Genomic DNA, 16,942 nt, shown 5'->3' with positions numbered 1-16,942 from the left:
CTCAGGCATGTGCCCTGACCAAGAATCGAACCACGATCTCTTGGATCATAGGTCAATGCTCAACTGCTGATCCATGCTGGCAGGTCCCTTTGTTCCCTCTAAGTGCCCCTAAGAAGAGGCAAGATCTCAAAGGAGAATGGCTGCATGGTACACTTAAAAGACGCTGGATACTAGGCCACGAGGCTGCCAAAGACACTTCCTGCCAATGTCCAAGGGTGGCACAGAAGCAGCTGACATGTCTATCTACAAGGGGCCTTGAGTATTTGCATGATAAACATGTCAGTATGGACAAAATACAAAGAGCCTGCCCTAAAAGTTCTGGGATGTGTATGATTTCCTAGTGCTTTTAGCAACGTTAACCAAGGGATGGCCTCTAAACACCATAAGTAAACCCTGGCTGGTGTGCCTCGGTTGTTGGTTGAGCTTTGTCTCATGCACTGAGAGGTTACTGGTTCAATTCACGGTCAAGGCATATGCCTGGGTTGCAGGCTTGATCCCCAGCAGGGGATGTGCAGGAGGCAGCTGGTCAATGTTTCTCTCTTCCTCTCCCTTCCTCTCTCTCTATCTCAAATCAATAAAAATATATTTAAAAATAAATAAAAAACATGAGTGAGATTGCATTTTTAGCCAGCTGGAAAAGTAGAAGGCTCAGAGCAGTTTTCATTTATTGTAGGGATATTAAAAAAATGTGATATTTTTGTACTGAAGTGGTGTGAAACAAATTTCACTGCTTCAATTCTAATTTGGTGTTGTTGGTAACTTACTTGGCCACTTTATACCTTTAATTTATACTTTTATAAAGGAAAGATAATCTTTTTCCTCCTCTAACTTACAAGGTTTTTATGAGACCAAATGAAGTAAGGTAAGAAAAATTGCTTTGAAAAGACATCAAACAAATGAATATATTTCAGTAAAATGTAGAATCAATGTGAAAACAAAACATTTTAGAGCTTTTAGTTCTATACTGAATCTAAAGGATATATTATGATAAAACTGATAGCACAAATATATTTATTATCTTAATCTGAGTTGTCTATATTGAGGTATGGTTTTAATATTCTCTCCATAAATGCATTGGTTGTTTTCCTCAGCTTTTCTTTAATTGCTCTGTGTTTAATCATTTTATTTATTTATTTATTTTAAATTTATCTTTATTGTTGAAAGTATTACTGGTGTCCCATTTTCCCCCCCAATTGACCCCCACCATGTTGCTCCCACCCCCTCCCCAGGCCTTCACCCCGTTATTGACTGTGTCCATGGGTTATGCATATATGCATATAACTTCTTTGGTTAATCTCTTCCCACCCTCCACCACCCTTCCCCTTTTCCTCTGAAATATGATCGTCTGTTCCCCGTGTCAATGTCTCTGGATCTATTTAGTTCATCAGATTCTTTTGTTCATTACCTTCTTCTTAAAGAAGATCCTTCAACATTTCCTGTAGTGCTGGTCTGGTGGTGATGAACTCCTTTAGCTCTTTCTTATCTGTGAAGCTCCTTATCTGACCTTCAGTTCTAAATGATAGCTTTACTGGGTAGAGCAATCTTGGTTGTAGTTCCATGTTTTTCATCACTTTGAATATTTCTTGGCACTCCCTTCTGGCCCGCAAAGTTTCTGTTGAGAAATCAGCTGGCAGTCATATGGGTGCTCTCTTATAGGTAACTAACTGCTTTTTCTTGCTGCTTTTAAGGTCCTCTCTCTTTAACCTTTGGCATTTTAATTATGATGTGTCTTGCTGTGGGCTTCTTTGGGTTCCTCTTGTTTGGGACCCTCTGTGCTTCTTGGACTTGTAAGTCTATTTCTTTCCCCAGGTAGGGGAAGTTTTCTGTAATTGTTTTTTCAAATAGGTTTTCAATTTCTTGCTCTTTTTCTTCCCCTTCTGGTACCCCAATAATATGAGTGTTGGGCCTCTTGAAGTTGTGCCAGAGGCTCCATACACTATCTTCACATTTCTGGATTCTTTTTTCTTTTTGCTCTTCTGGTTGGGTGTTTTTTGTTTCCTCATGTTCCAAATTGCTTCTTTGATTCTCAGCGTCCTCTACTCTACTGTTGATTCCCTGTAAATTATTCTTCATTTCAGTTCTTGTAGCCTTCATTTCAAATTGGTATTTTATTATGTCATCGATTTTCTCAGTTATTCTCGTCATACACTTACTAATATAGTTGAGCATCGTTATAAACAAAATCCTGAACTCTATATCTGTTAGCTTGCTTGGATCTATTTCATTTACTTCCTCTTGTAGAGATTTCTTCTGTTCTTTCCTTTATGACATGTTTCTTTGCCTCTGCATTTTGGCTGCTTCCTGATGTTTGTTTCTATGTGTTAGGTAGAGCTGCTATGTCTACTGGAATTTGTAGCATGGCTTTGTGTAGTAGGTGTCCTGTAGGGTCCACTGGCTCAGCCTCTCCAGTCACCTGAGCTGGGCCTTCTAGGTGCTCCTCTGTGTGGGCTGTGTGCACTGTCCTGTTGTAGTTGAGCCTTGGTTGCTATTGGCGTCACTAGGATAAACTGACTTCCAGGCCAGTTGGCTGTGAGGACCAGCTGCAACTACAGCCAAAGAGCTGCTGTGCTAGAGACACCCCTTTGGAGCAGGATTTACTTCAGTGGAGCTTTGGTGTTCACCAAGTACACTTCTTGAGTGTGTCACTTGTGGATTTAGTAGGGTTATAATCCAGCGTGGTCGAGTCTGACCACCAGGTGCACTGTCTCCGGGGCCTCCCTGGAGGTGCAAAGTCAGCCTGTGCCAGTGCCTTGCCCAGGGCCACCCAGCATGAGCTACTCAGAAAACCGTAGTTGGCCGCTGCTTGTGCTGGGCTTGGTGTTGTCCAGGAGAGGCCAAGCTATGAACCAATGAAGGCTGCCGCTAGTGCCAGGCCTGGGGCCACTTAGCAAGCCATATGGGGCAAGCTGCTGCTTGTTTGAGAGATTTTAGGAAAGTCCTAAGCATGAGGCTGGAGAGGCCACTTGCGTAGAAAAGTCCCTGGAAATGGCTTGGATGAGCTTGCAGGTAGGGAGGGGTGGGGCCTCGGGGAACCGCTGGGGCGGGGCCAAAGGTGTGAGTCAGGTGCTGGAGATTCAAATATGGTGCCTGCCTGCCTACTCTGGGTGGGGAGGGCTTGCCAAAGGAGCAATGGTCTCTGCCAGCTCTTCTGCCTGGGAGAAAGCTGCCCCTCTACCTCTTGCCCCAATTTCAGGCAGGTTAGTTCCTCCCCAAATGTCCCTGGTTCCTTTCAAGCTGCTGCCCGACACTGGGGCTCAGAGGGAGCGCGTCTGAGTCCGTGCGCGGGCCCTTTAAGAGGAGCTTCCTGAGGCTCCCACAGCCTGCGCCACCCTCAGGCACAGTCCCGGCTGGTTTTCACAGCCTGGAGTTGTGGGACTTCTCTTCCCAGCCCTGGAGCCCTGGGCTGGGGGCCTGCTGTGGGGCTGGGACCCCTCCCTCCTCCGGGAAACCTCCACCGCCGAGATTCCCTCCCGGGTTTAAACCGTGGCACCGGGTGTGGGCCTGCGGCCGCGTCTCCCCGATCCAGCCCCGATCCGCCCGCGTCTCCGCCCCTCCTACCGGTCTTGGTGCGTCTTCAGTTCCCTGCTTGTAGAGCTTCTGTTCAGCTAAATTTCAGGAGGTTCTGAGTGATGGTGGTTCTGTGTTTTAGTTGTAATTTTGATGTGGTTGAGGGAGGTGGCGGGTTCAGCTGCTACCTACACCGCCATCTTGTTTCCTCCCTGTCTTTAATCATTTTAAAAGGAATGAAGTTCAGATGTATACTGTTCTTCTCTTGGACTATAGCTTCAGTAATTTCATCTTTACTGAGAGTCAGTGTTATTCTTAGGGTATAATGAACTGTATTAACTACTCCATAACATATATGCACCTGTGCCTTATGTTCTGGACCACACAGGCCAATATTGAAACATTTCTACCTACCTCATTTCCAGTTCCTTGGGCAGACCCCATACCTGGGAGTGTCTCGATTGCCAGAATCTTCAGAGCTAGATTTCCTTAGTGGAGGGAGGCCCTTATATAGTATAAGAGGCACCATTACATACTTATGGTTAAGGACAGTGACTCTAGAGGGTCATTGCATTGTACAACTCCAGGGGGCACTCTGCCTAGCTTTGAATGCACTCTATCACATAACAAATACCTGACATTGGGTAAGTCATTCAATATCAGTGAGCCTTGGTTTCCTTCTATGTTACATGAAGTTAATAATTCCTTTTTCATGGGGTTTTTGAAAAGATTCTATAATATAATGTATTTAAAGCCTTCAGCACTGTGTCTGACACATAATGCATACTCAACAAATGGATGGTAGCTGTTATAAATACAATAGGGTCAGGGCATATGATTCTAGGATAGCAAAGGTCTGGTTTTGCTAGAAAGGTAAAGGATCACTAGTAAATATTATCTGGGGGAAAAAAATATATAAAGATGTGTGCCTGATACTGATTTGACCCTTACTAGATAGAGAGCTGGAACTTTGTGCTGCTTACTTCTGTATCCCAGCATAGAATAGTGCTTGACATATAGCAGTCACTCAGTAAACATGAGTTATGTGAATGGAACTGGAGATTACCAATGGCATAGGCCCCAGAACACAATAGTAGCCAGTTCAAGAGGGTCAGCTTAGTACAGTGCCCTGAACATTGTACTCAAGAAAGAATGAGTGATGTAAGTACCTCAGACAGTTTTATACCTTTCCAGGTCATTGCCCACTTTACCTTTTTGGATAAATTACATTACCCAAATTTCTGCTTTCCTTATGTTGCCTCTGTTTCATCAACTCCACAGCCCTACCCTAACTTTAGAATCCCTGGTTTATCATGTGCACTTATGTGACAAATGCTCTTTGAGCACTTAACTACATGCCAGGCATTGTGCTAAATGCCAGGAACCCGGAGCTTGTGATTTAGTAAGGAGACTGGCAGTATACTAGTCAAAAAACAGACAAGGTGATTTCCAATAGTGATAAGTGCTGAGAGAAAAATAAGACAAAGTAACATTATAGGAGGTTACTGTAGATTGAGTGGTCAGAGAGTTTCTCTAAGGATGTGATACCTGAGCTAGAGGTTGAAGGTCAGTAATTGTGGAAATAGGAAAAGCTAGTTCTCTTTAAAGTGCCCAGTTTCTTCTGAAAAGCTGTGAAAAATCTCAGAAAGTGGAGGACAGTCGAACAGAGACTGGAGACTACGAGAGAGGGAAAAAAACAAGGATTGACAAATAGCCATCCTGCTCAAATCCATCTCAACCTTTTTGAACTATTTTTAGAGGTTAAATGTTAGAGGTCACTTACAGATCATCCAGATCAGTGCTTTCATATATGTGCTATATGTCCCCCTGGTGGTGTATGAGATAATTGTAGGTGATGGCAGATGAACATTCTTTATTTTGATGTGCATTTAAAAATACAACTAACATCCAACCCATGGTTTCATAATTATTACTGTTTAAGAGGAGGTTAAAGTATGTAGAGCCATGGCACTTGGCTTTCTAGAGACCAACTTGGCTGGCCATGAATGGATCGTGGGTAGGGATATCGGGATGAGGCTAAGGTGAGGAAGGCTGCCTCCACCCCCAGGGAATGAGACAGAGCAGGCCTGAACACCTGTCTGTAATTTGTGTTATCCTTGGATATGGCAAAAATTGTGCAGGCCATACAAAGATGAAAAAACTGATTTGGCTCCTACCTTTGAATCCCTTCTGGAAAAAAAAAAAAAATTTAGAGACTAAATATCTACTAGAATGGCAGGGCCTCTTTGTGGTTAAGAAAAAGTTCTTCAGAGTTCATGAAAACTGGATTTGAACCCTAGCTCTGCCACATAGTTGCTATATGATCTTGGGCAAGTAGTGTAAACCTCACTATGCTTTAGATCCCTCTTTGCAGAGGTGGGGATTCTAGAACCTACCTCTTAGGTTTGTTGAAAGGATGAAATGAGATAAGATACATGGGAAGTACTTTTCCCAGTGCCTGGCATATAAGTGCTCAAAATACATGATAGCTATAATTATCCAAGTTTTCTGGGGCAGTCCTGATTTCAAATATTTTGTTCCATTTTCAGACTGTTTCCCTTTTGAAATTCCAAAATGTGATCACTGTGCATTTCTCTTTAGCCTTTTAAGGAGGCTTTGTTTTTTCAGGCTTCAAGACATAAAACTGCCTCCACTCCCTACACTTAATTTGAAACCCTCAGTCCTAGTCAGAGACATCTTATTAACACCCCAAGCAGTCTTGTGCCCATGAAGAATTGGCAGGGTGAGGTGGGATGGGGGAAGAAGCATGATCTTGAACCCAGAAGTACTCAGTCAAAAAAATTTTCAGTTTTCCACAGAAGTACACACAATGAGTGGGCAACTAGAAGCCAGGGTTGGGGAGTCTTTTCACCAGTTCTGTTTGAATGTTTTGCTTTAATAACTCAAAGGTGAAGTTCAGATTGTTGATGGCCTGACATTGCTCACAATCAGCCGTTTTTCTAAATTATCCAAACTTCTTATAATTATACATATGAAGTGTCTTGTAATGAAACAGCATTGTAATTACACAGCTGTCAACATCAATATTCAATTTGCATGGTATAGCTGCCCTCTCACATTCATTATAATCAGGTTCTACCTGTTTACATATAACAAGTAGAGGAAACCCACCAAATGGCTTTTGCTCTAGAATCTATATGCCCTCTAGGGTCAGCTGAAACTCATAGAAAATTGTCTTTTAATATTTGAATCAATATGGATTTATCTAAACTATACCCTTCTTCATCAACTCCTGAGTTCTGTATTACATTGAAAAAAATGGATTAGAGTCATCGATGCCTCCACAGCTTTGTGAGACAAAAGATTAAGCAATTTACCAGCCAGGCAAGAGCCTGGGGTGCCAATTTAACAGGGGTGTTACGAAATCTCTGAGATTAATTATAAACGTGGTGCCGACTACCTTGGGTTTCTGCCAGTACTTCCCAAAGTAATTGGTGAGATGGAAATTAGCCCCCTCTCTTGCTCAAGAGGATGGGGCCCTTGAGTAAAAAATCAAAAGCAAAAATAAAACCAGTCCTCACTGGTGCCAGCCACTGCATTTTTGTGATGAGCATGTGCAAGTTAAAGGGTGTGCCACCAACTGTGGCATTAACAAACTCCGAGTTGCTTAAAGTAAGCAACTCTCCTCAATCAGCTGAAATTGTGAAACAAAATAGTGCATGCCACAGTGCTGTTTATCAGGAATGAGGGGTTTATACTCTTATCTAAAATTTAAATCCTCTAATACAACTCCCTAAAAGTAGTCTGGTTTGAAAAATTGCAAAAGGGAACTAAAGACAAAATGAGAACTGCAGAAGAGTAGGATATGGTTTGTTATCAAGAAAACTAAACAACAAGGGGGAAAATCTAAAATCTTTTAAATGTGACTTTATAATTATATTCTTGTAAATTACTTCCATTTTATTCAGTTTTGAATTACAAAAAAGAAAATAAATGAAAGTAAGAAATCAGTAGTTTAAAATGCCAATTTAGGAATTTTGCTATAGTTGAAGGCAATAAAATGTAATGGTTAAGCTTATAGGCTAAGGTGTCAGCCTGCCTGAGCTTAAATCCTGGCTCCACCACTTACATTGCCTAAGTCACTTAATCTGTTTGGTCCTCATATATTAAACAGAGATGTGATGATGACGACGGTGATGATGATCATGATGCCAAACTCCTAGGATTAAATGAGATAATGCATTTAAAGTGGTTAGCACAGTGCCTGACACATGGTAAGTGCTCAATAAATAACAGCTGTTACTGTGATAGGTGCATGCTGTGAATTCTTATTTTGAACATAATGAAAATAGTATTTTTATTAGTAGAAAATCAGTTTCCTCTTTCATTAAGTAAATGTTGAACAAATATTTTTAAAATATTGAAGAGACATGAGAACACAAAGCCTGCCTGGGCCATTCACATGTCTCATCGAGACTTGCTGAGGCGAGCAGATGTCACAGTCAAAAGACTCCTAAATTTAGAGTTGGGAAATCTGGGTTCAAGTCCCATCTCTGCCACTTAGTAGCTACTAGTATGACCATGAACAAATCAGGCAACCTCTCTGAGTTACAATTTAATCATAAGAAAGTGAGGATACCAATATAATAGATCAGTAGTGAGGATTAGAGGGAAAATTGTATGTAAACACCTGGTACCTATTAAGTACTCAGGAAATGTTTATTGATCCTGAATCACAGAGATAAAAGAATTCTATGGAAATTTCAATATGTATCTGTTATTGAGGGTGATGGCTCAAGTTACTGAGCAGCACTGGCATTGCCTCAAATTAGTTTCCATCATTTCTGGTGAAAAGGTCAATATGCTGTCAAATCCACAAATCTCCAGGACCTAATTGTTTATGGCTGCTAAGGTTTTTTTAAAGCAGGGTGATATAGTGTGCCTTAGATGCCATCAAAGTCCTTTCTAAATATATGTAGTAATGCCTGTCTGGCATGGCTCAGCGGTTGAGCATCCACCTGTGATCCAGGAAATCGAAGTTCGATTCTCAGTCAGGGCACATGCCCAGGTTGTGGGCTTGATCCCCAGTAGGGGGCAAGCAGGAGACAGCTGATTAATGACTCTCTCATCATTGATGTTTCTCTCTCTCTCTCTCCCTCTCCTTTCCTCTCCCTGAAATCAATAAAGACATACTTAAAAATAAAAAAGTAAAAATAAAATAAATAAATATATGTAGTACTAAAAAAGTGCTGAAATATTCCAAAGATGCTACTGTTAATACCAACTTCAAGAATAATGAGGAAATTGATGGTGGTGACTAGAGTAACCTCTTTTAGTTTTTTGTTATGCCTTGTTTTTAAATCACTGGCAAGATAATAGTCCAATTTTTTTCTCTGTTGACTACTGAACAATATTGCTTGTTCGATGCTCGTAGAATCTGTTTGGTTATGGCATAACCTGCTTTAGTGTACATAAAATTAGATTTAATGCAGAAACAGAAGTAAACAACATCAAAATGATTCCAGGATACTCATAGACCTTATACAAATATTTGACAACATTAGCTGACTTCAACTCTAATAGTTACTGAGCAAATTTGGCTGTCTCTAGAAGCTCCTACTCAAAGATTCTAATGTCAGATAGATGGTACAGTAATATGTAAAGAGCCTTTACAAATCAATAGTAAAAATACCAGTAGAAAGGCACACAAAGGATATGAGCAACTACAAATGGTTATATGATCAATAAACATATAAAAAAGTATAATCTCACTAATATTCAAAGAAGTGATAAACTACGATAATATACTGTTTTCACTAATATGCTAATGATAGTGCTAAATATATTTTATTTTTAAATAATTTTTTATTTTTCAATTACAGTTGTACAATATTATATTAGTTTCAGGTCTACAACCCAATGATATAACTTACAAAGTGATCACCCTGAAAAATCTAGTACCCATCTAACACATCATAGTTATTACAATATTATTGACTATATTCCCTGTGCTGTACTTTACATCCCCATGACTATTCCATAACTACCAATTGTACTTCTTCTTTATACAGTAATCTATTGATGGCCACTTAGGTTACTTCCATATTTTGGTAATTATAAATAATGCTGCAATGAACATATGGGTGCATATGTCTTTTCATATATGGTTGCATTTAGTATTTTGGTTTTTTTGGATAAATACCCAGAATTGGAATTGCTTGGTCCTTCTGTATCTCTTGTTGTAGCCTTTGTTTTAAAGTCTATTTTGTGTGGTAAAAGTATTGCTACCCCAGATTTTTTTCTATCTGTTTCCATTTTCATAAAAAATTCATTTTTATTCCTTTACTTTCAGGCTCTGTGTGTCTGTCGATCTCTTGTGGATAGCATATGTAAGGGTCTTGATTTCTTATCCATTCAACCATCCTGTATTTTGTGATTGGAGCATTTAATCCATTTGTATTTAAAGTAATTGTTGATGGATATGTACAGAGTGGGGTAAAAGTAGGTACACAACTGCTCATGTGGAAAATGATACAGTAATTAATTAATAATACAAGAATAAACGGTGTGTTTCATGTCCTCACAACTGTCAACCTACTTTTGCCTCACCCTGTATTTATTGCCATTTTTTACTCATATTTTTGATCTTCTTGTTTTCTTCTTCTTCTTAACAAGACCCTTTAACATTTCTTGTTGTACTGGTTTTATGGTGATGAATTTTAGTTTTTTCTTGTCTGGGAAGTCCTTCACCCATCCTTTGATTTTAAATGATAGCTTTGCTGGATAGAGTAACCTTGGTTCTAGAGTTCTTGCTTTTCATCACTTTGAATATTTTGTGCCAATCCCTTTTGATCTGCAACATTTCTGTTGAGAAATCGGCTGACAGTCTTATGGGAGCTCCTTTGTAGATAACAAATTGCTTTTCTGTTGCTGCTTTTAAGATTCTCTCTTTGCCTTTAACCCTTGGCATTTTAATTATGATATGTCTTGGTGTGAGCCTCTTTGGGGCTAAAGATATTTTTAAACGTTATTAGAAAGGCTCAGGAAAATAGGCACACCTGTACATGACTGATACAAACTTTCAATCAGCACCTGGCATATAGCATGCTCTCAATAAATATTTCTTCAATGAATTAATGATTTTGTTACTAGCATTGAAATATATCTTCAAATATTCAGGAAACTCTTAAGTAGAAAAATTAACCAAAAGTTGGAGACAGATTTTAAGGATTACTATTTATGTGAGTACCCACTTTCAAAGCACATAGAAAACTTATACACTTGACTATAACTGTTTAGATGGTATGCCTTGGTACAATTTTCTGAATTCATAAAAACTACCACTGAATCTACATAATGTTCCAGTTTTTCCATCGTTGGCTCCCAAATTTATGGGAATTTATAACGCACTTTTATTGTTAGCTTGATTTTATGCCATTTCCCTCTTTTCCTAAAAATGTCGTATGGCATAATATCTTAAATTAATGTGACTTGTATTTAATTTTGTTTTGAGAAGCTTTCAAAAGCTCATTATGATCCTTAGGATAATTGAAGACACCCTAGATGGTGGCACATTTAGGGGTGGAAATCACTGCTTTGCAGCCATCCTTATGATAATTTTCAATTGCTTTCCACTAGTTCTGTAATGTACGTAATCTTCTCACAATGTGAACATGTCTTTTCTGTCAATAAGGAAAGTGTAATTTTGTTAATGATAGGTAAGCACCTTATTATCTGTATTTGGCAGGCTTAGAAGTGTTGCTGTTCTTTGGAGAAAAACAGCTGTGTTCAGATGTCATTAAAGCAGGCATTACCACTGACAAAGCTTTCTCACAAAGTATCTTACAACAGTTCTGTGTGCTGTCAGAGCTGCTTGAACCAAAAATTCTGTGGGAGTTAGGGCCCTGTACTTTCTAATTGCTAATTGCCTTGATTGCAACCTCCTGCTCAGATATTACAGTGAGTGACATTTCCGTGATTTCATCTATACACATTTCTACTCTTATAACCACATCACTTTACTGTTATGACACTTTTGAACTTTGTGAATACTTGCCCAGAATTCTGAAATCTCCATCAGTAGCACATAGACATTTTGGGGCCATTGGAAATTGACACAATATATTTTGTTTATTCTGAAAGCATTAATTTTAGTTTCTCCTTCATGGATTTATTTATATAAATGTATTTATTTTGAATACATGGCTATCATTTTTGGCATTTCTCAATTATTTGGGCTAGTTTGTCATTCAAAAGAGTAATTATTATAGTAATTTCTCAGTACAAAAAGTTAATTATTATAGTTACTTCTGTGTTTTATTCATCAGATCAACAGTTACTTTTGTATTTAGTAAGCTTCCCAAGATTTTGTTAAATTTACTGATATTTATCCACTCCAGTCTTCTTTTTCTTTTAGTTTCTCAATATTAAAAACCACCAGGAAAGACAAAAATTCAAAAGATAGTAATAATTCGAGTGACTTGTTTTTCCTTCTGACCTAGCTAAAGAAATTCTGTTCTGCATGAATATTTAGCTTTCCATTATGTCTGTATGACTGAGAATTCAACAAAACACTCACTATCCATGCAAACTATGAATTTGCCTTAAATTGCACATTTATATGTTATATTGTTAAATACAGGCTTTGAAAAAGAAGTACACTGCAATTGGAGACTCACAATGTTATCCTGAGAATGTTGAAGAGTTTTCAAAATAAGCCACTGACATATCCATCCTATGGATTACTGAACAGCCATTAAGAAGAATGTGGTAAGTCTCTATATACTCAAATGGAAAGATGTCAAAGATATGATATTGAGTAAAATTAGAAAGTCCATAGTATATATAGTAAGGTATAATTTATGTAGAAATATATATGTGTATATGTGTTCTTATGTATATAATCATATGTATTGATATAAACAGATGAAAGTCTGGATGGATATACACTAAACTGTTGTTATAGTTATTGCTTGGAAGAGAATTGAAATGGGTGGGGGAATGGGTGTAAAAAGAGATTTTTACTTTTCACTACATGCTTTTGTAAAATTTAATTTTTTACAAGTATATGTTACTTTTATAATTTTACAAATAATTTTTTAGTAAACTAAAGCCTCCAATGATATTTTCTCTTAGCCCCAGGCCTGAACTATTAAATGAGCAGAAGTTCTGTGATAGGACCTCATTAGCCTTGAATTATCTAATTTGTTCCTTCTAATAACCTTGCAAGGTAGGTTCTGTTTCCTATTTGGAACACAAAAACTAAGGCTCAGAGAGATAAAGTAATTTGTCAGAAGCCACATAGCTAGTAAAATAATTTGAGCAGGGATTTCAACTTGGATCTATCTGGCTCTCAAACTTATGTCTTTGCCACTTGTTACTATTGATTAAGTGCGAGTACAAAAATTGAGTTTATTTTAGTGCCAGGAACTGTTCTAAATACTTTTACACATAACTCATTTATTTCTCACAACAGCCTGATGAGGTAGGTATTATTATTATTGTCTTCATTATTATTTTCATCATCTCCATTTTTCAAATGAAGAAACTGAGGTACGTATAGGTTACATAGTTTAAAAAACGTGTAAGTGGCCAAGCAAATATTTGAACCTAGGCAGTCTTGTGATACATGCTACTTTTTCTCTAGGCATCATGCATCAGAGAATCCTCTATGCTCTCCCCACATTCCTGTTCTCCCACCAAGAAAAAGATGAGTTGTACTGGCAAAACCCAGATTTCATCGAACCAAATAAAAGTCATGGGTCAAAGAAAGCCTGCTGTCTTATTTTTGACACATTAATTATTAAGTATCTGTACAATTCTTAGTGGGTTGTATTTCAAAACACTGCTGAAGTGAAATGGTTCCAGTTTGAAACCCAGAATAAGGTATAAATCTGTCCCTTCAGGCATTCTCCTCTGTTTGGAGAATATGAAGCAGAAGAAGTGTGTCACACCAGAAAAGAAGAAGTACAACTGGGTCTGAGATGTCTATTACTGGTGACAGTCTTCTAGTTTCAAATAAATTTCACTTTATTCCTGAACCTGATGGAGGGCATCTACAAACCCCCCACAGCTAACATCATATTCAGTGATGAAAGACTGAAGACTTCCCCCCTAAGATTAGGAACAAAACAAGGATGTCTGCCCTCACAACTTCTATTCAACATTGTACTAGAAGTTCTCACCAGGGCAGTTGGGCAAGGAAAACAAATAAATGGCATCAAGGTTGGAAAGTAAGAATGACCATTAGAGCTAATAAAGGAGTTCAGCAAAGTTGTAGGACAAATATACAAAAATCAGTTGTGTTTCAGTACAATAGCAGTGACCAATGTAAAAATGAAATGAAGAAAGCAATTCCTTTAATTCCAATAGCATCAAAAAGAATAAAATGATTAGTTATAAGTTTAATCCAAGGCAGTACAAGACTAGTGCACTGAAAAATACAAAACATTGTTGAATGAAATTAAATAAAATGGAAAGAAATCCCATCTTCATCACCCAGGAGAAAATATTGTTAAGGTAGCAATACTACCCTAACTAATAATCTATAGAATCAATACAATCCCTATGAAAATCCTAGCTGGCTTCTTTGCAGAAATTTAATGATGAGCCTAAAATTTATATGGAAATTCAAGGGACCCCAAATAGCCAAGAACAATCTTATAAAACACACAGTTGAAGGATGCACACTTCCTAATTTCAAAACTTAATACCAAGAAACAGCAAGTGTGGTACTGGCATAAGGATAGACATATACATCAATAGGATAGAATTGAGAGACCAGAAATAAACCCTTACATTTATTTTTGATTGATTTTCAACAAGGGTGTTAAGGCATTTCAGTGAAGAAGGAAGAGTGTTTTCAACAAATGGTGTTTGGACATTGGATATCTACATGCAGAAGAATGAGTTCGGACCCCTACCTTACACTATATAAAAAAGTTAACTCAAAATAGGTCAAAGACCCAAATGTAAGAGCTAATGTATAAGACTCTTTAATAGAAATATAGGTGTAAATCTTCATGACCTTGAATTAAGCAATAGTTCTTAAATATGACATGAAAAGCATAAAGAACCAAAGAAAAAATTGGTAAGTTGAATGGATCAACATTAAAAACTTTTGTGAATCAAAGACATGAAAAGACAACAAAATGGAATGAGAGAAAATGTTTGCAAACCATATGTTTGATAAGGGACTTGTATCTGGAATATATAAGGAACTCTTACTACTCAATAATAAAAAGATAAATAACACAATTAAAAATGAGCAAGGTGGCCTGGCCAGGGGTGGCTCAGTGGTTGAGTATTGACCTAGGATCCAGGAGATTGCGGTTTAATTCCTGGTCAGGGCATATGCCCAGGTTGCAGGCTAGATCCCCAGTTAGGGTCATGCAGGAGGCAGCTGATCAATGACTCTCTCATCATTCATCAGTGATATTTCTATCTCCCTCTCCCTCTTCCTTCCTCTCTCTGAAGTCAATAAAAACATATTTTAAAAAAATGAGCAAGGCAAAAGATATGAATGTACATTTGTATAAATAAGATATATGTATGGCCAATAAGAACATAATAGGATGCTCAACATAATTAGTTATTAGGGAAATACAAATCAAAACCACAATGACATAGCACTTCACACTGTAATGGCTATAATAAAAAAAGACATAGTATTGGCAAGGATGTGGAGAAACTGAAACATTCATACGCCGCTGGTGGGATGTAAAATGGTGCAGCTGCTGTTAAGGTAGTAGGAAAATAGTCTGGCATTTCCTCAAAAAGTTAAACATAGAATTATCATATGACTCAGCAATTCTACTCCTAGGTATGTACCCAAGAGAAATGAAAACATTTTTTCACATAAAATCTTGTATGTGAATGTTTATAACCACATTATTCATAGTAGCTAAAAAGTGGAAACAACCCCAATGTCCATCAACTGATAAATAAAAAATTTTAAATTTAAAAAAAAATGTGCTATATTCATACAATTGAATATTATTCAGCCAGGAAAATGAATGAAGTATGGATACATGCTACAACATTCATGAAACTTGAAAACATTACGCTAAATGAGAGAAATCAGCCACAAAGGACCACTGGTCCCATGAGTCTTTTCATAAGAAATGTCCAAGATAGGCAAATCCATTAAGGCAGAAAGTGAATTGGTGGTAGGGGGCTGGGGAGGAGGGTTTGTGAGTTAATGGGGAGTGACTATTAATAGTTATAGAATTTCCTTTTGGGGTAATGATAATCTAAAATTAATTATTGTGATGGCTGCACAACTCTGAATGTACTAAAAACTATTTTATTGTATATTTTAAATGGGAGAATTATATCTCAATAAAGTTCTTATTAAAAATTCACCTTGAGTTACTTGTCCAGCTGCCAAGTGTGATTAGAAGCAGTGACAAAAATCAGTAAACTGCTCCACTAGACCTTTGGATATCTGTCACATAAGTCAATTCACCCCACAAATATTTATGCAGCACTGTGTTAGGTACTGGAAATCCAATAGAGAAGAAGATGGGAAAGAAACTGCCACCATGAAGCTGACATTCTTGTAGAAATGATAACAAAATCTCATAACATTCATTAAACACCTACCATGTTCCACACAGTGTTTTAAAAATGTTACACGTATTTTCTTATTTAATCTTCCCATCAACACTAAGACATAGGTGCTATTATTATTCTTATTTTGCAGACAAGCAAATTGAACCTCAGAGAATGAAATAACTTGCCTAAGGCCATATAGTTAGCAAGAGATTGGAAGAAAATCAGAATAAGTTTTGCCTGCTTTTTCAGTCCATACTCCTAACTACATTATTAATTTTTCATCCTTGTATTAGAATATTGAAACCAATAGCTCTATGAATTTAGTATTTCTTCCTGAAGTATTATTTTGCAAAAGTCTTTCTTTCTTTGACTGTAATTCATTAGTAAGAGTTTTGCTGCTAGAAAAATGAGAACTGACCATTTATATATTAGTATAGGTCTGTCAGTATAAATCACATGTATCTATATGAAATATGATATTTTATTTATTTTTAAAAGATTTAAATGAAAATTTATGTTTAAATTTTCAGATATTATATGAGAAAAATCTAAGATTTTGGTGGCCCTCCAAAGTAATGTAGATTCATTTAACATATATTTATTTTTATATAAATTATATGTTTATGTACAATATGTATATATACATACATTATATATTATATATTCATTTATATAAATATATATTTACATATTAATATTTAAAATAATATATAAGTGTATTATATATGTAAAGAGTTGGTGTAAAATATATAAGATGGTGAACCTAAAACTACTCTAAAATACAAAGTCCATTAAAAAATCAACAATATTTCAAACTAAAAATCATAACTTACTAAGTTGATATATATAAATCAGGGAATAAAAAGTAATAACTTCATAAATTATTTCTTATGCTTTCTTTTTATTTTACATTTTTATT

At 37.1% G+C, this 16,942-nt stretch overlaps 1 protein-coding gene across 1 annotated transcript in view; it reads left to right on the top strand.

Moving 5' to 3' along the window:
* The window catches only part of RTL9 (retrotransposon Gag like 9), a 129,566-nt gene that overhangs the window by 11,247 nt on the left and 101,377 nt on the right, over positions 1 to 16,942 (top strand). The window contains exon 2 of the mRNA XM_016198253.2: positions 12,110 to 12,237. The gene's annotated coding sequence lies outside the window, so the exon portion shown is untranslated. The remainder of the gene's footprint in view (positions 1 to 12,109; positions 12,238 to 16,942) is intronic.

Source organism: Miniopterus natalensis, chromosome X, assembly GCF_054644295.1.
Source record: "Miniopterus natalensis isolate mMinNat1 chromosome X, mMinNat1.hap1, whole genome shotgun sequence".
NCBI classification, from domain to species: domain Eukaryota; kingdom Metazoa; phylum Chordata; class Mammalia; order Chiroptera; family Miniopteridae; genus Miniopterus; species Miniopterus natalensis.
This window is presented reverse-complemented; position numbering and strand designations above follow the sequence as displayed.